Here is a 26,209-nt window from a genome sequence, read left to right as displayed (position 1 = left end):
TCTCAGGCCTCTGTCCTGACCTTGCAGTTCTCCAGTGAACCACCGCCCCACCTTGATTATCTGGGTTTTGCTCCTATTGATGCCACGTTGAAGCTACCCACCACCCAGGTGACCCCATGCTGTGGGAACGTCCAATCACGACCTCCAGAGAGAAATTCTAAAAGGCCAGAGTCAAAATAGTGCCCTTCTCTCAAATAAAAGCCCTGACCGTTGGCAGTGAATCCTCCAGGGCAGTAGCTTCCCCTGGCTTGGGCAGGCTTGGAGGATCACCCATTCACATAAATCAGGACTAAATTGTTTAAAAAGTAGCCATGGATGAAATATAGGTCTTATTCAGCATGGAGATTATTGTATCGATACCTGTCCTTGGTTTAGTATCTAAAGCAAGGACAGGATGAAAAGAGGCCTGCCCACGAGTTTCCCAACACTGGGCACTGGGCACTGGGCCTCCTGTCTTCAGATCCCTGAGCAGAGGACAAGTGCCACACAGCCGCAGAGCGACCATGGTCAAGCAGCTCTGGCAAGGCCACCTCACATCCCTGGCAGAACAACTTGAATCTCCATGTCCTACTGCTTCCCTTTGGCCTTGCTTCTCACTTCCCCAAAGTCAACCAACCCAGTTCTCACTTCCTGAAAGTTAGCTAAACCAGGGTGGGAGGTGTTTCCATTAACACTGCAATAGGTCCCTAAGGGCAGGACCACCCCAGACAAGTGGGCTGGCAGAATTTCTCATCCGATGCCCTGTTTTTCTTTCATTCCTCCCATTCCTCTCACTTCTGCGCTGGCCTCCGTGTCTGCCATGCTTGTGTGGTTTCTTAGTTCCCCCCTAGCAGTCTCTGATCCGGGCTTTCCCCCTGAGAATCACCCATCTGTTTTATTCTCCCCACACTCACCCCATTAAAATCTCCTCACTCATGTCTCATTCTGACCAGGCGAGCTCTTCACAAAGTGCCAACACTTTGTGGACCACCATCATGGATTTATACCCTCTCCTGGGCCAAGTCATCCTTGAGGGCTTAAGAACTGGCCTCGAGGAAACCCTGGTCCCAGGGATCACCCCAAAGTGATGCACCAGGCTCTCCCAGGCAGGAGAGACAGTGGCTGCTCCCAGACGCATTTGGGGAGTGTCTGTCCAGGGTAGGTCTCCACTTGTTAAAGGTATAATGTTCCCTAGGAATGTGTTTATCATACTCTAGGATGACAGTCAGAAGGGCCCAGCCTGACTCCTCTGGAATTCTCTGCAAATGCGAAGAGGTTCTGATGTAACTTAAGCAGAGATAAAAATCCAATGGTATGTAACTGAGGGCTTATCAAATTTTTAAAAGATGGAATAGGCAAAAGTTTCCTGTGAAATCTTTGTAAACCAAAAGGTCATTGGGCTAATTTGAATTTATGCTTTTCACTGCTGTGAAGTCCTCGGTGGCACTTACAAGATGCAATTTAACTCTTAAGCGTATCTTGTGATAACGCTGCGCCAAAACCAGCCTCTTCTCTGCCTGCTGGCAGAACCCATTAACCTCCAGAGATGTGCTCAGCAGCCACCTCCCAGAGAGGTCTCTGCCTGGGCTTGCACGTGCTCTACTCACGGCTCTCTAGCATTGACTCAGCAGCTCACTTGCCCTCCTGTCCCCCGTGAGGGTCCTGCCCAGTGTCCTTGGAGCCAGTAGAACTGAAGCCAGGTTCAGTTCAGAAGCAAAGGAAAGCTTGACTCTTCAATCAAAACATGGAGAGATGGGAGGTCATGCTCCAGAACACCCGCTCTGCCAACAGCAGGGCTGGGCTGCTTTGGGGGAAGGGGGCGGGGTTCTCTCAGGCATCTCACAGCTGCTGCCCTTGCTCCAGATGGCAGTGCTGGATGCAGCATCTTTGCACAGGGCCCGCCATGGCAACTCAGAGTTGGGGGCGGAGCTTCTGCACAGGTCCCTGAGCTGAGGGGTCGTCACCACCATTTTGTGCCAGGAACCCCAGTCTGAGGTGTCCAGCTCCAGGCTTCTGCACACAGTGCCCTGGGAGCCAGGGAACTAGACTCAGCACAGAAACAAGGTCAGGCTTTATTTCATCACTCAGATTCTATTTTTATTTCCTGGTTATTGTTAATGGACTTTGCTGGTGACAAACATAATTAGCTACTAAATCCCTTTTACAACTGGTCAGGGTCTAAACTTATAATGGAATTATCTATCTGTATGAGAGGTACCTATAGATGAAGCTGGGGTCACCTCTGTGTCACCAGGGTGTGAAAATGACTAGATTGGGGGCAGGGGAAATGGGGCTATGCCACAGAAAAGAAAGGTGATTAGAAATTAATCTTTTCACCTCAGTCTATGTAGGACTTTTCCCTGCAGAGTCTCTGGCCTTTCATGTAATTCAAATGAGACTCCTGTTTGGTGGGTCTGGAGATCTGGGAGACCCCAGGACTGGTGTGTCCACATAACAGGAAGGCTGACCTGAATACTCACCCTGGACCTCACCTCAGAAGGTTCTGGGTGGGGATTTCTTCTAAAAGAAATGAGTAATTCACCAACAAATATTATTTAGTAAAAGTTTACCAAGGGACAGGAAAAATTGCCCCATTCTTTTTTTTAATCTAGTTAATAACAGTCATAAAACTGACCATGTTGCTTGATCCAGCAAATCCTCTTTCAGACAATAATGTAGAAAAACACACAGAAAAGTGAGCAAATAGAAGCCTGGCTGTGCACAAGCAGACATGCACACAAAAAAACAGATACATTTGAAAAACAAAAAGACATCTCTGCTGAGATGGAAGAGGACAGCTGCATACATCATGATGTTAAAGGGGTGAAACAACTGAAATCTCTTTACATTTGGGAATGATTAAGCAAACGGATATCTTTACTTGGTTATCTTTAACAGTGTGCAGTGGTATATATCACTTAGGCAATACATAAAATGTATATGTGAGGTAGATTTAGAAAGAGAGCTGCAGTAAATAAGTTTCCATGAGTATAAGATGATGCAAGAATTGGCTCTGCGTGTTAAACAGTTAAGTCACGCCAGGTTGTTGCAACTCACACTAAGGAGCGTGACTGGTGGATTGTGCGGTACTGCTACTGCATGGAGAAGGCAAGGGCACCCCACTCCAGTACTCTTGCCTGGAAAATCCCATGGATGGAAGAGCCTGGTGGGCTGCAGTCCATGGGGTCGCTAGAGTCAGACACGACTGAGCGACTTCACTTTCACTTTTCACTTCCATACACTGAAGAAGGAAATAACAACCCACTCCAGTGTTCTTGCCTGGAGAATCCCAGGGACGGGGAAGCCTGGTGGGCTGCCGTCTATGGGGTCACACAGAGTCAGACACGACTGAAGCGACTTAGCAGCAGCAGCTACTGCATACCTGTCAGCATAGCCAAAATCCCGGACAGTGACAATACCGAATGCTGACAAGGATGTGGAGCAACTAGAATGTCATTGCATCGCTGAATGCAAAATGGTGCAGCCACTTTGGAAGGCAGTTTGACAGCTTCTTATAAAGTTAAACATACTCTTAGCATTCAGTCCATTATCATGCTCGTTGATATTTACTCAAAGGAGTTGAAAACATATTCACCCCCAAAAATCTGTACACAGCTATTTACAGCAGCTTTGTTCATAATTGCCAAAACTTGTAAGCAACCAAGATGTTCTTCAGAAGGCAAATGGATAAATAAACTGTGGTCCATCCAGGCAATGGAATAGTATTCAAAACTAAAATGGGATGAGCTATCAAACCATGAAAGACATGGAGCTAATTTCAGTGCATATTACTAAGTGAAAGAAGCCAATCTGAAAAGGCTATATATTTGGGTGATTATGACATTCTGGAAAAGGTAAAGCTATGGAGACAGTAAAAGATTACTGGAGGTCAGGGGGGCAGGGATGAACAGGCAGAGCACAGAGGAATTTTAGGACAGTGAAAATACTCTGCATGAAACTGTAATGATGGATACATGTCATACATTTATCCAAACCCCTAGAATGAACAGCACAAAGAGTAAAATATAAATGACAGACTTTGAATGATTATCATGTGTCAGTGTAGGCTATCAATTGTAACAAGTGTACCCTCTGCTGAGGGGTGTCTATAAGGGGGAAGCTGTGCATGTGTCAGTGTAGAGGGCATATGGGAAATCTCTGTATTTTCCTCTCAACTTTGCTATGAACCAAAAACTGCTCTTAAAAAAAAAGTCTTTTAAAAAAATGAACAGGCATGATCAGGCAATTCACAAGTTGGAAACGAATATATGAAGAAAGTATTCAACTTTGGAAGTGAGGAAAAATACAGATTAAAGCATCAAGAAATCATTTTCCACTTATCAAACTAGCAAATCATAAAACCTAAAACTCCATGCTGCGGTGAGTGGGGCAGAAGGAGCAGTGCCCATTCACACTGGCTGGACTCCACTGTTTGACCTTTGGAGTCACACATTCTTTCTTTATGTGTGTGTGCGTGTCTTTACATGGTTTTTCTTTATGTATGTTTATATACCTTCACCAGGCTTCCCTGGTGGCTCAGCGGTAAAGAACCCGCCTGCCATGAAGAAGGTGCAGAGATGGGGGTTCAGTCCCTGGATGGGGAAGATCCCCTGGAGGAGGGCATGGTAACCCACTCCAGTATTCTTGCCTGGAGAATCCCATGGACAGAGGAGCCTGGCAGGCTATAGTCCACAGAGTCGCAAAGAGTCAGACATGACCGAGTGACCTGGGACATACACATGTATGTATTCTCACAGTCATTCTGTCACAGGGGTGTCACACATTGTTTCTCTGAAGCAATATTTGTTTATTCTCTCTGTTACTCTCCATAAGCAAATTTATACTCTCATCAAGCTTATTTTTGGATTCTGGTGGGGGATAAAGATAAAAAATCTGAAAGCTCTCTGCTAAAAATACGACATTTTTATATAGAGGGATAGGAGGGGTGGAAACGGGACCTGAAAGATTAGGTCAGGGTCACTAGTGAGATTCTCCCCTTTGAACGTGGAAGTCTGGAAGGGAGAATGACCCTTAACAATGAGCACGAACACTTACTGAGTGTCGACTGCCAGCTAGGTACCAGGTGCAACCCTGCCCAGCACCTCACCTCCTCCTGCCTAGAAGGTGCTATTGTCCTCGCGACGGAGGCAGATAGTCTCTGTGAAGCTGTGCCCATGCGGCCAGCCTGGGATTCCAGCCCAGACAGGCTATTCAGCGAGCACTTTAGCTACTGCAGGCTTCTCTGGTGGCTCAGATGGTAAAGCATTTCCCTGTGATACAGGAGACCCAGGTTCAGCCTTTGGCTTGGGAAGATACCTGGAGGAGGGAATGGCAACCCACTCCAGTACTCTTGCCTGGAGAATTCCATGGAGAGAGGAGCCTGGTGGGCTACAGTCCATGGGATTGCAAAGAGTCGGACGTGACTTAGTGACTTAACTACCACATCTTGCATTCAGGTGTACTTGGTTTTTAGTTTGAGGCATTGGCAGGGGTGTGTGGGTAAACATGACGAGCAGAGCAGGAAGGAAAATACCTGGACTGACACAGAGAATCAAGAGTTAGCTGCAGGGACTTCCCTGGCTGTCTGTTGGTTAAGACTCCACCTTAGGTGGGCACTGCAGGTGGGCGCACTTCGACCCTGGTCAGGGAACTAGGATCCCACACACTGTGAAGTGCTGCCAAAATAAGTAAATAAAAAGAATCAGCTGCAAAGATGAGAGAGGGGGTGCTGTCAGCTTGCTTACAAACTTGCTGCCATTGAGTGTCGACTGGAAGTGCCGAGGGGACTAGGACCGCACGTGGAATGTCAGAATTCTCTGCAAGACTGGGAAGTCCCTCCCAAGGAGAACAAATGAGATCATGTCTATGAAACACAACATTTTCCACTTCACATGTTATTCTTACTGCCCTAGGGCTCTTACCTAAAGAGCAAACCAAGAGTAAACCCAACAATAATATTCAAGATGGTTAATTATCTGTGTCAACTTGGCAAGGCCATGGTCATGGTACCCAGGTGCTTGGTCAAACATCATTCTAGTGGTGAGCATGCTACAGTTGTACACAGAAGTAGAAAATATAATGTTGTACACATTAAACTTATATAATGCTATAAATCAATGTTACCTTAAAAAATAAATTAAAAATAAATTTAAATAATATTTAAATAAAAATAATTAAATTTAAATAATATTTAAATAAAAATAAATTTTAAAATGATTCTCAGTGTTTCTGTGAAGGTATTTTTAGATGAGATGACCATTTCAATTAGTAGGCTGTGCATGAAGTAGATAACCCTCCATTATGTGAGCAGAACTCATCTGGTCAGCTGAAGAGCTTAATAGAGAAAGACTGATCTCCTCAAGGAAGAAGAAATTCTGCCAGCAGACAGTCTTCAGACTTGAACTGTAATTCCACCCCAAGTCTCCAGCCTGCTGGCCAACCCTACAGATTCCTTACAGTAAATCTTTCTGTATTTATACATCTTATTGATTCTGTTTCTCCTCAGACAGCAAGGAGATCAAACCAGTCAATCCTAAAGGAAATCAACCCTGAACATTCATTTGAAGGGCTGATGCTGAAGCTCCAATACTTGGCCACCTGATGCAAAGAGCCAACTCATTGGAAAGGACCCTGATGCTGGGAAAGATTGAGGGCAGAAGGAGAAGGCGGGAACAAAGGATGAGATGGTTGGACGGCATCATCAACTCAATGGACGTGAGTCTGAGGAAACTCTGGAAGATAGTGAAGGATAGGGAGGCCTGGTGTGCTGCAGTCCATGGGGTCAGACACAACTGAGTGACTGAACAACAACAATTAATACAACATTTCATTGATTTTTTTCTTTGCCCTGAGTCTGCCACCCATGTACATAGATACTGGTCTTGACTCTGTTTCCCCAGGTGTAAACTAGGCACCCAATGAAGATCATGGCATCCGGTCCCATCACTTCATGGGAAATAGATAGGGAAACAGTGGAAACAGTGTCAGACTATTTTTCTGGGCTCCAAAATCACTGCAGATGGTGACTGCAGTCATGAAATTAAAAGACGCTTACTCCTTGGAAGGAAAGTTATGACCAACCTAGAAAGCATATTCAAAAGCAGAGACATTACTTTGCCAACAAAGGTCCGTCTAGTCAAGGCTATGGTTTTTCCTGTGGTCATGTATGGATGTGAGAGTTGGACTGTAAAGAAGGCTGAGCGCCGAAGAATTGATGCTTTTGAACTGTGGTGTTGGAGAAGACTCTTGAGAGTCCCTTGGACTGCAAGGAGATCCAACCAGTCCATTCTCAAGGAGATCAGCCCTGGGATTTCTTTGGAAGGAATGATGCTAAAGCTGAAACTCCAGTACTTTGGCCACCTCATGTGAAGAGTTGACTCATTGGAAAAGACTCTGATGCTGGGAGGGATTGGGGGCAAGAGGAGAAGGGGACGACAGAGGATGAGATGGCTGGATGGCATCACTGACTCGATGGACGTGAATCTGAGTGAACTCCAGGAGTTGGTGATGGACAGGGAGGCCTGGCGTGCTGCGATTCATGGGGTTGCAAAGAGTCGGACACGACTGAGCGACTGAACTGAACTGAAACCAGGCACCCATGGTGTGCCAGACACAAGGCCAGGAGCTAGAGATACAGAAAGTCACCAAGGAGGCCCCAGCATCAGGAGGCCACAGTCCAGACTTACCTCTGGCTTTGATCCTTTGAAGAAATAGACTGTTTCCTGAACCTCTAAGGCCATACCAGAGTGTGAGAACCCATGAATATGCATGTCCATTTGGGCCACATCAGTGTTATGAGGAGAGGGCAATAATGACAGAAAAATTAAATGGGAGATAACAGATCCGGGCCCAGAGCAGAAAAGACGTGGCCTATGAGGTTGAAGCCAGAGGCCAGGAAGTGTCATAACTGGAGAGAAAGGGCTGGTGCAGAAGCAGAGGTGGATCAAAGCTGAAGAGTCACTCAGAGTAAACCAGCCAGGCTCCTGTGTGGGGTGTGGACCCAGGAAGAGGAGTCACTGCTTGGGGAGACTTCATAGACAACACCACTTCATAGATGACTGCCACTCTGGAACCTGTCCTGCCTGCAGTGTCCAGCCTGACTCCGGGCATCATCCAGAGAAGTGAAAACAAAAAGAGGCAAAAATACTTCTTCCCCACCCAAGGGAACTGAGAGAGGGGGCTGGAGCACAGACCAGAAGGAGAAAAAAATCTGTTTTTAGAAAATGAAAGAGAGAAACCCTGAAAAACTCTGGTGTGCTGACCCAGCCCTGCTGGTTGGATTGACGCAGCTGCGTGCTTGCACCGTGACTCCATGGACAAAGCACCGGGGCACACAGTTGGTGCTCAGTAAATACTGGCTGAGTAATGAATGGATGAATGAATGAAATCCTAGGACATGCTGACACCTCAGTGAGGAAAACACCCAAAGAGAAGTACCAGAGGGAGGCTGGATATCCTGGAGGAGGTCTCTGGGGAAACTGTGGTGTGTACTCTTGGGGGTTGGTGGTGGATGATCATCACTTCTGCTCAAAATGGCCCATTTCCTCACTCTTGTGCCCTCCAGAGTCTCACATCTGAGACCCAGACCTGCCCCAAAGCACAGGCTCAACCCCTTCCCCCCAGCCTCTGAGTTATTCTTGGTGGAATTACACTGGAGTTGGTACTCTCCTGTTTCTCCTTCTTTAAGTTTCAATTATATAAGAATACTATCCCCAAGAAGAAGAATGGTTGTCTGAGGAGGCCTTCCAAATAGCTGAGAAAAGAAGAGAAGCCAAAGGCAAAGGAGAAAAGGAAAGATATATCCATCTGAATGCAGAGTTTCAAAGAATAGCAAGGAGAGATAAGAAAGCCTTCCTAAGTGACCAGTGCAAAGAAATAGAAGAAAACAATTGAATGGGGAAGACCAGAGATGTCTTTAAGAAAATTAGAGATACCAAGGGAACATTTCATGCAAAAATGGGCACAATAAAGAACAGAACTGATATGGACCTGAAAGTAGCAGACGATATTAAAAAGAGGTGGCAAGAATACACAGAAGAACTATACAAAAAGTTCTTCATGACCCAGATAACCAGGATGGTGTGACCACTCACCTAGAGCCAGATATCCTTGAGTGTGAAGTCAAGTGGGCCTTAGAAAGCATCACTATGAACAAAACTAGAGGAGGTGATGGAATTCCAGCTAAGCTATTTCAAATCCTGAAAGATGACACTGTGGAAGTGCTGCACTCAATATCCCAGCAAATTTGGAAAACTCAGCAGTGGCCACAGGACTGGAAAAGGTCAGTTATCATTCCAATCCCAAAGTAAGGCAATGCCAAAGAATATTCAAACTAATGAACAATTGCACTCATCTCACACACTAGCAAAGTAAGGCTCAAAATTCTCCAAGCTAGGTTTCAAGAGTACATGAATGGAGAACTTTCAGATGTTCAAGGTGGATTTAGAAAAGGCAGTGGAACCAGAGATCAAATTGCCAACACCCTTTGGATCATAGGAAAAGCAAGAGAATTCCAGAAGAACATCGACTTCTGCTTCATTGACTATGCTAAAGCCTTTGAGTGTGTGGATCACAATAAACTGTAGAAAATTCTTCAGGAGATAGGAATACCAGACCATCTTACCTGCCTCCTGAGAAATCTGTATGCAGGTCAAGAAGCAACAGTTAGAACCAGACATGGAACAATGGACTGGTTTCAAATTGGGAAAGGAGCACATCAAGGCTGTATACTGTCACCTTGCTTATTTAACTTATATGCAGAGTACATCACACAGTATGCCAGATTGGATGAAGCACAAGCTGAAATCAAGATTGCCATGAGAAATATCAGTAACCTTCAATACACAGATGACACCACCCTTATGGCAGAAAGTGAAGAGGAACTAAAGAGCCTCTTGATGAAAGTGAAAGAGGAGAGTAAAAAGCTGACTTAAAACTCAACATTCAGAAAATTAATGTCATGGCATCCAGTCCATCATTTCATGGCAAATAGATGGGGAAACAACAGACAGTAACAGACTTAGTTTTCTTGGGCTCCAAAACCACTGCAGATGATGAACACAGCCATGAAATTAAAAGATGCTTGCTCCTTTTAATTTCAGAAGAAAAGCTATGACCAAACTAGACAGCATATTAAAAAGCAAAGACATTACTTTGCCAACAAAGGTCCATCTAATCAAAGCTATGGTTTTTCCAATAGTCACGTATGGATGTGAAAGTTGGACTATAAAGGAAGCTGAGTGCTGAAGAATTGATGTTTTTGAACTGTGATGTTGGAGAAGACTCTTGAGAGCCCCTTCGATAGCAAAGAGATCAAACCAGTCAATCCTAAAGGAAATCAGTCCTGAATATTCATTGGAACAACTGATGCTGAAGCTGAAGCTCCAATACTGTGGCCACCAGATACAAAGAACTGACTCATTAGGAAAAGATCCTGATGCTGGGAAAGACCAAAGGCAGGAGGAGAAGGGGATGACAGAGGATGAGATGGTTGGATGGCAACATTTACTCAATGGACATGAGTTTGAGCAAGCTCCAGGAGTTGGTGAAGGACAGGGAAGCCTGGCATGCTGCAGTCCATGGGGTTGCAAAGAGTCAGACATGACTGACTGAACTAAACTGATCTGCATATTAGGGCTTCCCAGGTGACTCAGTGCTAAAGAATCCCTGTCAATGCAGGAGACGAAAGTGACTCGAGTTTGACCACTGGGTCAGGAAGATCCACTGGAGGAGGAAATGGCAACCCAATCCAGTATTCTTGCCTGGAGAATCCCATGGACAGTGGACCCTGGTGGGCTACAGCCCATGGGGTAGTAAAGAATCAGACAGGACTGAGTGTGTACACATACAAGCATCTGCATATTTATTGAAAAAAATTTTAAACTTTAACACGAGGGAAATCACATTACATTCATCATCCAAAATACACCCACATGCTCACATAGTTATTTCTGATCCTTTTTCTATATATAAAACTGAAACCCCATGCCCGAGGCCAGGGGCGGCGGCCGGGAGGACCAACCCCACATCCAAGGAGCCGTGGCTGCGAGGGCACAGGAGGGCCTAGAGGAGCTATCCCACGTTGAAGGTCAGGAAGAGCAGCGGTGAGGAGATACCCCTCATCCAAGGTAAGGAGCAATGGCTGCACTTTGCTGGAGCAGCCTTGAAGAGATACCCCACGCCCAAGGTAAGAGAAACCCAAGTAAGACGGTAGGTGTTGCAAGAGGGCATCAGAGGGCAGACACATTGAAACCATACTCACAGAAAACTAGTCAATCTAATCACACTAGGACCACAGCCTTGTCTAACTCAATGAAACTAAGCCATGCCCGTGGGGCAACCTAAGATGTGTGGGTCATGGTGGAGAGATCAGACAGAATGTGGTCCACTGGAGAAGGGAATGGCAAACCACTTCAGTATTCTTGCCTTGAGAACCCCATGAACAGTATGAAAAGGCAAAATGATAGGATACTGAAAGAGGAACTCCCCAGGTCAGTAGGGACCCAATATGCTATTGGAGATCAGTGGAGAAATAACTCCAGAAAGAATGAAGGGATGGAGCCAAAGCAAAAAGAATACCCAGCTGTGGGTGTGACTGGTGATAAAAGCAAGGTCCGATGCTGTAAAGAGCAATTTGCATAGGAACCTGGAATGTCAGGTCCATGAATCAAGGCAAATTGGAAGTGGTCAAACAAGAGATGGCAAGAGTGAACGTCGACATTCTAGGAATCAGCAAACTGAAATGGACTGGAATGGGTGAATTTAACTCAGATGACCATTATATCTACTACTGCGGGCAGGAATCCCTCAGAAGAAATGGAGTAGCCATCATGGTCAACAAAAGAGTCCAAAATGCAGTACTTGGATGCAATCTCAAAAATGACAAAATGATCTCTGTTTGTTTCCAAGGCAAACCATTCAATATCACAGTAATCTAAGTCTATGCCCCAATCAGTAACGCTGAAGAAGCTGAAGTTGAATGGTTCTATGAAGACCTACAAGACCTTTTAGAACTAACATCCAAAAAAGATGTCCTTTTCATTATAGGGGACTGGAATGCAAAAGTAGGAAGTCAAGAAACACCTAGAGTAACAGGCAAATTTGGCCTTGGAATACGGAACGAAGCAGGGCAAAGACTAATAGAGTTTTGCCAAGAAAATGCACTGGTCATAACAAACACCCTCTTCCAACAACACAAGAGAAGACTCTATACATGGACATCACCAGATGGTCAACACCGAAATCAGATTGATTATATTCTTCACAGCCAAAGATGGAGAAGCTCTATACAGTCAGCAAAAACAAGACCAGGAGCTGACTGTGGCTCAGACCATGAACTTCTTATTGCCAAATTCAGACTTAAAGTGAAGAAAGTAGGGAAAACCACTAGACCATTCAGGTATGACCTAAATCAAATCCCTTATGATTATCCAGTGGAAGTGAGAAATAGATTTAAGGGCCTAGATCTGATAGATAGAGTGCCTGATGAACTATGGACTGAGGTTCGTGACATTGTATAGGAGACAGGGATCAAGACCATCCCCATGGAAAAGAAATGCAAAAAAGCAAAATGGCTGTCTGGGGAGGCCTTACAAATAGCTGTGAAAAGAAGAGAAGTGAAAAGCAAAGGAGAAAAGGAAAGATATAAGCATCTGAATGCAGAGTTCCAAAGAATAGCAAGAAGAAATAAGAAAGCCTTCTTCAGCGATCAATGCAAAGAAATAGAGGAAAACAATAGAATGGGAAAGACTAGAGATCTCTTCAAGAAAATCAGAGATACCAAAGGAACATTTCATGCAAAGACAAGCTCAATAAAGGACAGAAATGGTATGGACCTAACGGAAGCAGAAGTATTAAGAAGAGATGGCAAGAATACACAGAAGAACTGTACAAAAAAGATCTTCACGACCCAGATAATCACGATGGTGTGATCACTGACCTAGAGCCAGACATCCTGGAATGTGAAGTCAAGTGGGCCTTAGAAAGCATCACTACGAACAAAGCTAGTGGTGGTGACAGAATTCCAGTGGAGCTATTTCAAATCCTGAAAGATGCTGCTGCAAAAGTGCTGCACTTAATATGCCAGCAAATTTGGAAAACTCAGCAGTGGCCACAGGACTGGAAAAGGTCAGTTTTCATTCCAATCCCAAAGAAAGGCAATGCCAAACAATGCTGCAACTACTGCACAATTGCACTCATCGCACATGCTAGTAAAGTCATGCTCAAAATTCTCCAAGCCAGGCTTCAGCAACATGTGAACTGTGAACTTCCTGATGTTCAAGCTGGTTTTAGAAAAGGAAGAGGAACCAGAGATCAAATTGCTAACATCTGCTGGATCATGGAAAAAGCAAGAGAGTTCCAGAAAAACATCTATTTCTGCTTTATTGACTATGCCAAAGCCTTTGACTGTGTGGATCACAATAAACTGTGGAAAATTCTGAAAGAGATGGGAATACCAGACCACCTGATCTGCCTCTTGAGAAATCTGTATGCAGGTCAGGAAGCAACAGTTAGAACTGGACATGGAACAACAGACTGGTTCCAAATAGGAAAAGGAGTATGTCAAGGCTGTATATTGTCACCCTGTTTATTTAACTTATATGCAGAGTACATCATGAGAAACGCTGGGCTGAAAGAAGCACAAGCTGGAATCAAGATTGCCGGGAGAAATATCAATAACCTCAGATATGCAGATGACACCACCCTTATGGCAGAAAGTGAAGAGGAACTCAAAAGCCTTTTGATGAAAGTGAAAGTGGAGAGTGAAAAGTTGGCTTAAAGCTCAACATTCAGAAAATGAAGATCATGACATCCGGTCCCATCACTTCATGGGAAATAGATGGGGAAACAGTGGAAACAGTGTCAGACTTTATTTTTCTGGGCTCCAAAATCACTGCAGATGGTGACTGCAACCATGAAATTAAAAGACGCTTACTCCTTGGAAGGAAAGTTATGTCCAACCTAGATAGCATATTCAAAAGCAGAGACATTACTTTGCCAACAAAGGTTCATGTAGTTAAGGCTATGGTTTTTCCAGTACTCATGTATGGATGTGAGAGTTGGACCATAAAGAAAGCTGAGCACTGAAGAACTGATGCTTTTGAACTGTGGAGTTGGAGAAGACTCTTGAGAGTCCCTTGGACTGCAAGGAGATCCAACCAGTCCATTCTGAAGGAGATCAGCCCTGGGATTTCTTTGGCAGGAATGATGCTAAAGCTGAAACTCCAGTACTTTGGCCACCTCATGTGAAGAGTTGACTCATTGGAAAAGACCCTGATGCTGGGAGGGATTGGGAGCAGGAGGAGAAGGGGACAACAGAGGATGAAATGGCTGGATGGCATCACTGACTCAATGGACATGAGTCTGAGTGAACTCCGGGAGTTGGTGATGGACAGGGAGGCCTGGCGTGCTGCGATTCATGGGGTTGCAAAGAGTCGGACACGACTGAGCGGCTGATCTGATCTGATCTGAATCCTGAAATGCTTATCAGTTCAGTTCAGTTCAGTTGCTCAGTAATGTCCGACTCTTTGTGACCCCATGGAGTGCAGCATGCCAGCCTTCCCTCTCCATCACCAGCTCCTGGAGCTTGCTCAAACTCCTGTCCATCGAGTTGGTGATGCCATCCAACCATCTCATCCGCTGTCATCCCCTTCTCCTCCTGCCTTCGATCTTTCCCAGCATCAGGGTCTTTTCCAATGAGTCAGTTCTTCGCATCAGGTGGCCAAAGTATTGGAGTTTCAGCTTTGGGATCAGTTCTTTCAGTGAATATTCAGGACTGATTTCCTTGAAGATTAACTGACTGGATCTCCTTGCAGTCCAAGGGACTCTCAAGAGTCTTCTCCAACATCACAGTTCAAAAGCATCAGTTCTTCAGTGCTCAGCTTTCTTTATGGTCCAACTCTCACTTCCATACATGAGTACTGGAAAAACCATAGCTTTGACTAGACAGACCTTTGTTGGCCAAGTAATGTCTCTGTTTTTTAATATGCTATCTAGGTTGGTCACAGCTTTTCTTCCAAGGAGCAAGGGTCTTTTAATTTCATGACTGTAGTCACTATCTGCAGTAATTTTGGAGACCCCCAAAATAAAGTCTCTCGTTGTTTCCATTGTTTCCCCATCTATTTGCCATGAAGTGATGGAACCAGATGCCATGATGTTAGTTTTTTGAATGTTGAGTTTTAAGCCAACTTTTTTGCTCTCCTCCTTCACTTTCATCAAGAGGCTCTTTAGTTTTCCTTTTGAAGAAGGTCACCATTATCTTCATTACCTCCACCATAGTTTGATCTCAGGTCAAACGACAGGGAGGGAACACAGCCCCACGCTTCAACAGAAAATTGGATTAAGGATTTACTGAGCATGACCCTGCCCATCAGAACAAGGCCCAGTTTCCCACCCCCCCCCACCCCCGCCCCAGTCAGTCTCTTCCATCAGGAAGCTTCCGTAAGCTTCTTATCCTTATCAGTCAGAAGGCAGACAAAATGAAAACCACAGTCACAGAAAACTAATCAAACTGATCACATGGACCACAGCCTTGTCTAACTCAATGAAACTATGAGCCACGCCATGTAGGACCACCCAAGATGGACAGGTCATGGTGGAGAGTTCTACACAAAATGTGGTCCACTGGAGAAGGGAATGGCAAACCACTTCTGTATTCTTGCCTCGAGAACCCCATGAACAGTATGAAAAGACAAAAAGATATGACACTGAAAGATGAACTCCCCAGGTCGGTAGGTACCCGATACGCTACTGGAGAAGAGTGGAGAAATAACTCCAGAGTGAATGAAGAGACGGAGGGAGCCAAAGCGAAAACACTCCCCGTTGTGGATGTGACTCGTGATGGAAGCAAAGCCTGATGCCGTAAATAACAATATTTCATAGGAACCTGGAGTATTAGATCCATGAATCAAGGTAAGTTGGAAGTGGTCAAACAGGAGATGGCAAGAGTGAACATCGACATTTTAGGAATCAGTGAATTAAAATGGACTAGAATGGGTGAGTTTAACTCAGATGACCATTATATCTACTACTGTGGGCAAGAATCCCCTAGAAGAAATAGAGTAGCCCTCATAGTCAACAAAAGAGTCCAAAATGCAGTACTTGGGTGCAGCCTCAAAAATGACAGAATGATCTCTGTTCATTTCTATGGCAAACCATTCAATATCATGGTAATCCAAGTCTATGTCCCGACCAGTAATGCTGAAGAAGCTGAAGTTGAACGGTTTTATGAAGACCTACAAGACTGTCTAGAACTAACACCCAAAAAAAGGATGTCCTTTTCATTATAGGGGACTGGAATGCAAAAGACGGAAGTCAAGAGATACCTGGAGTAACAGGCAAGTTTGGCCTTCGAGTAATGAAGCAGGGCAAAAGCTAACAGAGTTTCACCAAGAGAACACACTGGTCATAGCAAACACCCTCTTCCAACAACACAAAAGAAGACTCTACACATGGACATCACCAGATGGTCAACACCAAAATCAGATTGATTATATTCTTTGCAGTCAAAGATGGAGAAACTCTATACAGTCAGCAAAAACAAGACCGGGAGCTGACTGTGGCTCAGATCATGAACTCCTTATTGCCAAATTCAGACTTAAATTGAAGAAAGTAGGGGAAAACCACTAGACCATTCAGGTATGACCTAAGTCAAATCCTTTATGATTGATTATACAATGGAAGTAACAAATAGATTCAAAGTAAATAAATTCTAAAGGGATTAGATCTGATAGACAGAGTGTCTGAAGATCTAAGGACAGAGGTTCGTGACATTGTACAGGAGGCAGTGATCAAGACCATCCCCAAGAAAAAGAAATGCAAAAAGGGACAATGGTTGTCTGAGGAGGCCTTACAAATAGCTGAGAAAAGAAATGCTTATAACTATTCTATATATACAAATATACATATTTTAACTGTTAGAATTATATCCAGTCATTGTGATATAATCTAATTTTGTAAGAAACATGACATTGGGTGTTTTTTTTAAATCATGATAAATGTGCACATAACATAAAACTTACCATTGGTGACATTTAGCGCATTCAGAGTGTTATGACTGTCACCAGGATCTAATGCCAGAACACTTTCATCACCTCAAAAGGGAAACCTCATTCCCATTAAGCAGTCATTCCTCACTCCCTCCTCTCCCCAGCCCCTAGTACCCACTAATCTGCTTTCTGTCTCCATGGACTTGCTGGCTGGGGATATTTCACATAAACGGAATCATAGGATATGTGGTCTTTGGTGACCGGCTTCTCTCACTGAGCGTACATAATGTTTTCAAAGTCTGTCCCTGTCGTAGCCTGTGTCAGCATTTCATTCCTGTTCATGCATTTCTGTTTTAAATTGTACTCTTTGGCTCAGAAATCTTGCATGGCTCTGCATTGCCTGTCCAGGAGAAGTCCAAGCTCTTCCACATGGCATTTGCTCTTCTGCAGAATCCCGCTGCCCATCTTACCTGCACCAACCCACTCTGCTTTCTTAGTTCTACACCTCTGCCTAAGCCCCAATCTCTGCATCTCTAATGCTCTGCTCTCAGACCAGCAGCAGAATCACCTGGAAAATCATCCTAAATGCAAGTTCTCAAGCCCCTCCCCAAATCACTGAATCAGAGCCCAGATTCTGTGTTTCAACAAGCCCTGTGAGTGATGCTGATGTACACTGAAATTTGAGAAACTTTGGTCTCAACTGCATTACTTCTTAAAGTCTCTTTCTTAGGCTGCACCCTGAGCCTTTCTACTTTCTCTGTCCTCTCATCTCCCGTTGGACATCATTCTTCCTTTTTGAGAGGATTTCCCACTTTTTACACTGTGTCATAGCTGTGCCTCCATTACTAGACGTCACCTGAGTCATGTATTTCATCTAAACCCCAAGAAGTACGTTGTCCAGGGAGATACTGAAGGTTGCCTCTGGCTGAGGTTCTGGACATGAGCTTCCAAATGCAGGTGTGGCACTTTCTCGTAGCCTCAATCAATGTCACAGCTGAAATCATGGCTCCCGAGTTATCCCAAGACTATGACTTTTGTACTCTGTGGATATCAAAATACCCTTTATTTTATGAATGAGAGTAGTAATACTGGTGATGTTTGGATTTTTTAGTTTTTATTTTCCTTGTTGTTTGCAAGTCTATTATCAGATATAAGATATCCTCATTTAACTGCTCTGTCTGAGGACCTTTGCCTGTAAAGACACTGGGATCAGGAGAAGCTCCGTCAGAGGGGCGTCTGGTAGCATCATGCTGGGACAGCCAGGAGCACCTGACTTCTGCAGAGTTCAGGAGCCAGAGATTAGAGAGCTCAGCTAGGAAAGAGAAAGCTGGAAAATACAGAAACCCCACTGCTGAGCAGATGATGGTCTCCAACACGCATGATGTGAAACATTTTCAAGGAAAGCAAACCTACATTTCAGCCTCATGATTTTAACATACATGTGCGCTTCACCGGTGGCACTAGTGGTAAAGAGCCCCCCTGCCAATGCAGGAGACGTAAGAGATGTGGGTTCAATCGCTGGTTTGGGAAGACCCCCTGGAGGAGGGCATGACAACCCACTCCAGTATTCTTGCCTGGAGAATCCCCATGGACAGAGAAGCACAGCGGGCTACAGTCCATGGGGTCATAAAGAGTCGAACACAACTGAAGTGACTTAGCACGAATGTGCACTACCGCACAAACACTCACACAACACACACAAACAAGCACTAACTAGAGCTGTAGAAACAGTTCGAGTTGCCGGGGTCCAGCCCCGGCTGATCCAGGGAATTCGAAGGGGAGACGGCTTTGGCAAACTGGATACAATAGCTGTAATTAAATATTAATCAAAGATATAAAGAGTAATAGAATGAGGATAGCTCAGTAGGAAAATTCAGCAGAGAAAAGAGGCTGAATAACTTGGTTTACGTGGAAAATCAATATAACCCATGACATCAGGTTAGCTCTGACCACCGCAGGCACCCTCTCAAATAGCGGAAGGTGCCCCACCTTAGGCACCTTCTCGAGTGGGTCTTAGAAGCCCAGGCAAATAAGTGGTCACAGAGGACCTCTGCGCTCCAGATGGGTATTCAGCCAGAATGTGAAAGAAAGAATGACATGGGGAGACCAAGCTTCGGTGAGCAAGGCCCATAGCTTTATTTTCAACAGGGGCTTTTATACCCTAAGTTGCACATAGAGGATAATAGGGGATGTGAAATCATGCAAAGTCAGCAGTCTTTGATCTTTATGGAAACCAGGGTTTCTTTTTTGCAAATTTATCATATACAAATGGTTTAGGTGATTTACATCATCTTCTGGCCAGAAGGCCTATTAACATTTTATGACTCTGACAAAGGTTTGTCAACCATAAGACTTATTTTCTCTAAGAGTAATTATTTTAAAGTTTGGCGCCATCCTCCGAAGGTGTTAGATAAAGTTGCATTCCTATAGGGCAGAGGTGCAGTGGGTTTACAACAAAGGAAAGAATTTATTACCTTAAGGGTCTAAAGTTGCTAAAACCAAGGCCACTACATATCTTTTCTACATATCAACTATATTAATTAATACATATTCAAGGATATAATACAGGGGATGTGGAAACTTGGCAGCAAGCACTCATCAATGAAATCTTACTAGTTTTATTCTGACAGCTTCTAACTCTCCAAGAGGCTCTAAGCTATTTGAATATCTTAAGCTTCACCTGTCTCTCGTGGTTAGGAAACTGTAAACAATCGTATGCATAGCTGTAAGAGTCCAGGTAAACTTGTCAGGCAAGTTAGACAGCCATCTGAGGGGTTTGAATTTAAATACTCCTATTATGCCCAAGAACTTTATTAACTGGAGCTGTAAGTTAACTCCTTTTCAGAGAGAGCAAGATGGTGGTGGAGGACAGCCCCCATAAAGTCAGAGGTGAAAACACAAAGCAGTAAAGTAGGCAGACTCTGGTTTTGGGGGTAGATGCTCGAGAATATCCAGGGGCACTCCTGAGGCTCAATCCTGACTTTGCGTATGCCGAGCCTCCTTCCTCATGACCTTTGCCACGGGCGGAGTTCCTCACGCTGGCTCTCGGCATAGGGTGATCTCAAAGTCTAGACTTAGAGAAATTACAGATGGGGTGAATACCTTCTCAGTGCTGTATAAAGAAAACTTAAAAGTGAAAAACATCAAGTAACCAACCCACAGCGTAAGAAGGATGTTTGAAAGATGGGTGTGTTAGATCTAGAGATGACTGAGGAAAACACGACAGCCTTCAGATGTCACAAGCGGAGGAAAGTGGAGGAAAGGTAGGTTCCCAGCTTATTTCTTTCTGGATTCATATCTTACCTCATCCAAGGGGAAAAACTGAACTGGCTAAATTCTGATGTGCTGCATTCAGAAGCACGGAAGCAGAGTGGGAGCCCTGAGCGCCACTTTCAGCTCCTCTAATAAGACTCATACTCTGCGAGTTGTCCAGTGGGGTAGGTTCCAGAGGAAGGGTGTCACTTCCTCCTCTCTCTCCTGGAGCCTGGAAGCAGAGCTGCCCAGCCAGAATGTTGCTGATGCAATTCCTCACCAGGAGGCCCCCATCACCTGTCCAGGGGCCACACCAGCTGCCACCATTTTCATTTGTCCGCAGTGCACGAGAGCAATGTGTGTGTTCACACAGACGAAGGTAGCCAGCTTAAAAATTTTCACCCTGCGATAATAGACTGCCTTTTCCTTTGAGGTCACTATTTCAGTATAACTGTATTTGGAAATGCGGCTTTTCTGGAGGTGAAAAGTGAAAGTGTTAGTCCCTCAGTCATGTCCAACTCTTTGTGACCCCATGGACTGTAGCCTGCCAGTCTCCTCTGTCCATGGGATTCTCCAGGCAAGAATACTGGAGTAGGTTGCCATTCTCTTCTCTAGGGGATCTTCCCAATCCAGAGATCAAACCCTGGTTTCCTGCAGTGGAGGAAGATTTTTTACCACTGAGCCAGCTGCTGCTGCTGCTGCTAAGTTGTTTCAGTCGTGTCCGACTCTGTGCAACCCCATAGACGGCAGCCCACCAGGCTCCCCCGTCCCTGGGATTCTCCAGGCAAGATCACTGGAGTGGGTTGCCGTTTCCTTCTCCAATGCATGGAAGTGAGAAGTGAAAGTGAAGTCGCTCAGTCGTGTCCGACTCTTCGCGACCCCATGGACTGCAGCCTACCAGGCTCCTCCGTCCATGGGATTTTCTAGGCAAGAGTACTGAGTGGAGTGCCATTGCCTGAGCCAGCAGGGAAGAGTAATTTTTTTCCCCTGGAGGTAATTAAGATCAAATGAATTCATAGGATGGGGCCCTGATCTGATAGGATTAGTGTCCTTATAAGAAGAGACATCAGATTGTTTTCTGCTCACTCTCTCTGTGCACACATGGAGGAAAGGCAGCAAGAAGGTGACATCTGCAAGCCAGGAAGGGAGCCCTCACCAAAATCGGAATTGGCTGAACCCTGATCCGACTAACTTCCAAAACTAGGAGAAAATTAATTTCTGTTGTTTAAGTCCCCCACCTATTGTACTTTGCTGTGATAATCTGAATTGAGAGATACATTTTGCTTTATTCTTTTATATATATGTTGTTAGTTTTTTATAGGAATCTGAGGCATCCATTTCTTTGGAAGACTACAGTCCTGGTCTGAATAAACATACAAATAAATAATAAAAATAATAGGCAAGCATATATGCATCAGATGTCTCAGCATAAATTATGGTTATTAATGCTGCATATGAGATAATTCCATAGGGAAACCAAGCCTGAAACAGAGGTTAACCTAACGTATTCAAGACCAGCAGTCAGTGATGAAACCATGATTCAAAGTCACATTTTTTCCTAGATCAAAGCATGTGCTTTTAAATACTGTGCTATACTTCAAGGAATAGTAACAGTTAATAAGGATTTCAATGAACCTGTAGAAAAACTATTCACTATACATTTATAAACAATATAAAACATAAATATGTAAAATACAAATGTATGATACTATTTCTCATATGCATAAAGAAAAATGAACAGTTTGATTTGCATTTATATGCATAAGGAGGAGAGCATGACTAAAGTGCACTGGGGTTAAAGTCAATCCCCAACACTAAGACCCCCCTAAAGGCACCCCTTATTTTAGTCTGCCAGCAACGCGTCTGCTGGAAAAGAACTCACCCTTAGGAGAGAAAGAATTGACACGTCCAAGTCGGTCCAAGAAAGCTCAAGATTGCTTCAATTCCCCCCATTTCAGAGAGGTGGGGAAGAGCTGTGATGACCCCACCAACATCCACGGGGAAGAAAGGGAAATGGCCAAGGGTCACAGACTTTACCTTGAGGGAGCATGGGCAGGTGACTGGGAAACTCTCAAAGGAGACAGCATTTATTATTTTTTTAATATTTAATTATTCACTCATTAATAGTCATTTGGCTGCGCCAGGTCTTAACTGTGGCTGAGAACTCTTAGCTGCAATACGTGGGCTCTAGCTCCCTGACCAGGGAAGGAACCTGGGCCTTCTGCCCTGGGAGCGTGGAGTCTCAGCCACTGGACCACCAGGGATGTCCCAGCATTGATAATGTTGGTTTTAAGCCTGGAGAGTCTACCTTGGGCCTCTTTAATGGTGTCTGTTGCAGAAAAATAGAACTGCCAACATGGGTCCACAGTAGCAGTTACAGCAAGACCAGGTCACCTCTGCCTTGGCCTGAATTTGGCAGCAAGAGCCAGTACACCCCCTGTTGTGGTTGAGGTGAGGTGAGGGGCTTCACTTGCAAACAAACACCCCTGACTAGTCTGCACATCACTCTTCACCCTCACAATAGCCTGTAGGGAAACTAGTAACATTTTGTTGTTTTGTAAGGAAAAAAAATAAATTACAGATGCTCTAAGTAACTTGTGCACTCAGATGCTCAGTTGTATCTGACTCTTTTGCAACCCACAGGACTGCAACCCAACAGGCTCCACTGTCCACAGAATTCACCAGACAAGAATACTGGAGTAGGTTGCTGTTCCATTCTCCAGGAGATCTTCCCAACCCAGGGATCAAACCCCCAGGGATTGAACCTGTGTCTCCTGCATCTCTTGCATTGGCAGGTGGGTTCTTTACCACTAATGCCACCTAGGAAGCCCTGGAAGTATCTTATTTAAGATCATGTATTTAACAAATGGCAAGAAGGACATGAACCAAGGTCCTCTTGGTTGAAGCACTTTTCAGGAGATTACGTTGTTGGATAAGTTATATATTCAACAACTCTACTAACAAAAAGTGTATGTTTACTGAAAAATATATAGATTACAACACATGTGTTTTTTTTTAATGAAGTATAGTTGACTTACAATGTTGTGCCAATCTCTGCTGTAGAGCAAAGTGACTCAGTTATACACATATCAGTTCAGTTCAGTCGCTCAGTTGTGTCTGACTCTTTGAGACGCTGTGGACTGCAGTACACCAGGCCTCCCTGTCCATCACCAACTCCCGAAGTTTACTCAAACTCGTGTCCATTGAGTCGGTGATGCCATCCAACCATCTCATCCTCTGTTGTCCCCTTCTCCTCCTGCCTTCAATCTTTCCCAGTATCAGGGTCTTTTCAAATAAGTCAGTTCTTTGCATCAGGTGGCCAAAGTATTGGACTTTCAGCTTCAACATCAGACCTTCCAATGAACATTCAGGACTGATTTCCTTTAGGATGGACTCGTTGGATCTCCTTGCTGTCCAAGGGACTCTCAAGAGTCTCCTGCAACACCACAGTTCAAAAGCATCAGTTCTTTGGAACTCAGCTTTCTTTATAGTCCAACTCTCACATCCATACATGACTACTGGAAAAACCATAGCTTTGACTAGATGGATCTTTGTTGGCAAAGTAATGTCTCTGCTTTTTAATATGCTGTTTAGGTTGGTCATAACTTTTCTTCCAAGGAGTAAGCGTCTTTTAATTTCATGGCTGCAGTCACCATCTGCAGTGATTTTGGAACCCAAAAAAATAAAGTCTCTCACTGTTTCCCCATCTATTTGCCATGAAGTGATGGGACCAGATGCCATGATCTTTGTTTTCTGAATGTTGAGTTTTAAGCCAACCTTTTCACTTTCCTCTTTTACTTTCATCAAGAGGCTCTTTAGTTCTTTTTCACTTTCTGCCATAAGGGTGGTGTCATCTGCATATCTAAGGTTATTGATATTTCACCGAGCAATCTTAATTCCAGCTTGTGCTTCATCCAGTCCAGCATTTCTCATGATGTACTCTGCATATAAGTTAAATAAATACGGTGACAATATACAACCTTGATGTACTTCTTTCCCTATTTGGAACCAGTCTGTTGTTCCATGTCCAGTTCTAACTGTTGCTTCCTGACCTACATACAGGTCAGCTGCTCTGGTATTCCCATCTCTTAAAAAATTTTCCACAATTTGTTGTGATCTACACAATCAAAGGCTTTGGCATAAAGCAGAAGTAGATGTTTTTCTGGAACTCTCTTGCTTTTTCAATGATCCAGCGGATGGTAGCAAATTTGATCTCTGGTTCCTTTGCTTTTTCTAAATCCAGCTTGAACATCTGGAAGTTCATAGTTCATGTACTGTTGAAGCCTGGCTTGGAGAATTTTGAGCATTACTTTGTAGCAGGTAAGATGAGTACAGTTGTGTGGTAGTTTGAACATTTTTAGCATTGCCTTTCTTTGGGGTTGGAATGAAAATTGACCTTTTCCAATCATGTGGCCACTTCTGAGCTTTCCAAATTTGCTGGCGTGTTGAACGCAGCACTTTCATGGCATCATCTTTTAGGATTTGAGATAGATCAACTGGAATTCCATCACCTCCACTAGCTTTGTTTGTAGTGATGCTTTCTAAGGCCCACTTGACTTCACACTCCAGGATGTCTGGCTCTAGGTGAGTGATCACACCATCATGATTATCTGGGTCACTAAGATCTTCTTTGTACAGTTCTTCTGTGTATTCTTGCCACCTCATCTTAATATCTTCTGCTTCTGTTAGGTCCCTACCATATCTGTCCTTTACTGAGCCCATCTTTGCATGAAATGTTCCCTTGGTATCTCTACTTTTTTGAAGATATCTCTACTCTTTCCCATTCTATTGTTTTCCTCTATTTCTTTGCGTTGATCACTGAGGAAGGCTTTCTTATCTCTCCTTGCTATTCTTTGGAACTCTGAATTCAAATGGGTATATCTTTCCTTTTCTCCATTGCTTTTCACTTCTCTTTTCACATATATATAAACATATAGATATTCTTTTTAAAATATTCTTTCCATTATGGTTTAACCACAGGATACTGACTATAGTTCCCCATGCTATACAGTAGAACCTTGTTATTTATTCATTCTGTATATACTAGTTTGCATCTGCTATCCCAAACTCCCCATCCTTCACTCTCCCATCCCATCCCCCTTGGCAACCACAAGTCTCTTCTCTATGTCTGTATAACACGTGTTTTTTCCCCTCATTTCTCAGTTATGAAAGGAACAAGGAGGATGTTTATTGAACACCACATGCTAAATACTTTCACATCTGTGAGGCCATCATCCCACCCAGGGAGCTGGTGAATCACCCCCAGGTTATAGATGAGGACCCCAGGGTGCAGAGAGGACCCACAGTCACATAGCCAGTGTCAGGATGAGGGCACAAACCATTTCTTCTGGTCAGAATTCTGGCATACTTTTGTTCTGCTAGAATTTGATTGTTTCACCCCAGTCACCTCAATTCAAGGCACTAACAATCACCTCTCTCCAGGAAGCAGGAGAGCTGAGAATCCACCCAGCCCTGTGGACGACCTTCCATGCTCAACCCTGTTTCAGAGGTGGGAACTGTCGCAGCACTTCTCAGCAATTTCCTAAAGCTCAGCTGAGAGCTCCTCGTGACTCTGCTATTCATCAACAGTGGATTTACAAACACCAGAGCAAGCATCCTGGCAATAAATCATTTCATTTATGTGTTACAACTGTCTTGGCTAAAGAAGTTTATGTTGATAAGAACCGATAGCAGAACGCAGTTTGGAGGCCCACGTGTTTTCTCTCCTGACGCATTAAATATCATAGTGATAGTCATTCAGTACTGTCAGACTCTTTGTGACCCCATGGACTGTATGTAGACCGCCAGGCTCCTCTGTCCATGGAATTCTCCAGGCAAGAATACTGGAGTGGGGTGTCATTTCCTTCTCCAAAATATCCTAGACAACTTCCCAGATATTTTTATCATTCCATGACCATCAAGTAAGTCTCTTCTTGACAATAGTATTAGGTTCTAAGTTGAAGCATCAACACTAAAAACAGTTGACAAGTTTT

The 26,209-nt window shown here is 44.2% G+C and overlaps 1 long non-coding RNA gene across 1 annotated transcript; it reads left to right on the top strand.

Moving 5' to 3' along the window:
- The first annotated feature begins 20,092 nt into the window (after positions 1-20,092).
- LOC139179349 (uncharacterized) lies at positions 20,093-25,824 on the top strand. Its single transcript, XR_011563725.1, has 3 exons — positions 20,093-20,227; positions 22,860-23,011; positions 25,659-25,824. It is a non-coding gene; the product is annotated as an uncharacterized lncRNA (long non-coding RNA).
- Positions 25,825-26,209: the final 385 nt, after the last annotated feature.

Source organism: Bos indicus, chromosome 24, assembly GCF_029378745.1.
Source record: "Bos indicus isolate NIAB-ARS_2022 breed Sahiwal x Tharparkar chromosome 24, NIAB-ARS_B.indTharparkar_mat_pri_1.0, whole genome shotgun sequence".
Taxonomy (NCBI): Eukaryota; Metazoa; Chordata; class Mammalia; order Artiodactyla; family Bovidae; genus Bos; species Bos indicus.
The sequence above is the reverse complement of the archived record's forward strand: the minus strand, read 5'-3'. Positions and strand labels throughout refer to the sequence as shown.